We start from the raw sequence: 838 nt of genomic DNA on the forward strand, positions 1-838 counted from the left end.
AGTTTGTGTCTGAATTATGCCTGTACCCTAAACTGCCTGGAGACATAGGTCCACTGGAGTGGGACTTTCACACCAGTGCAACCTGAGTCAGGTTGAGCACGTGCACTGAACTGCAAGGGGACGCTGGACCAGAAGGTCGGCCATCAACTGACACAAGTGCCCACCTCTGAAAACGGGGATAACTAAATACAAATCAAAAACTGCCAGAAAACCCGAGGGTAAGTAGAGCTACTCAGAGGTCACCCAGAGGCAAACCTGAACAACAGGAAAAATAGGAACACTAGTGGACTTGGGTGTGCAGCTACTGAAGAGGGAAACTGAGCTTTCTGCAACCAATAGCAAACATGTCAAAATGAAAGACTAAAACACAATCCCAGAACTTCACCCCAATCAGAACAAGTCCAGGAGAAAGCAACATAGGCGAACTTGGTAATCACATGCCTGGAATAGTTGAAATGATTGCAATGAGGTAAAGAAACAACTGCATAAGACCATAGAAGAGATGAGATCAGAAATAATTTCTCAGGCAAAAACTGAAATGACAAGAATAATGAAGGAAGTGCTAAAAAAGTCTGAAGGAGAAATCTATAAGATCAAAGACATGAGTGAGAAGTGTTCAATGACAAATATAGAAAGGACTTAGAATGCATGAACCAGATTCTAAGAGACATCCAGGAAAACAAAGCTGCCACCGAAAGCTACCAAAACCGCTTGAATGAAGGTGAAGATAGAATCTCAGACCTTGAAGACAAGATAGCAGCTAGTGACCGTGAAAGAACGGATCTCGTAAAAATAGCAAGGATCCAGATAAAGTCAATTCAACAGCTGCAAGATGAGG

The sequence above is a fragment of the Chinchilla lanigera genome, unplaced genomic scaffold, assembly GCF_000276665.1.
Source record: "Chinchilla lanigera isolate Chin_1 unplaced genomic scaffold, ChiLan1.0 scaffold00158, whole genome shotgun sequence".
NCBI lineage: Eukaryota > Metazoa > Chordata > Mammalia > Rodentia > Chinchillidae > Chinchilla > Chinchilla lanigera.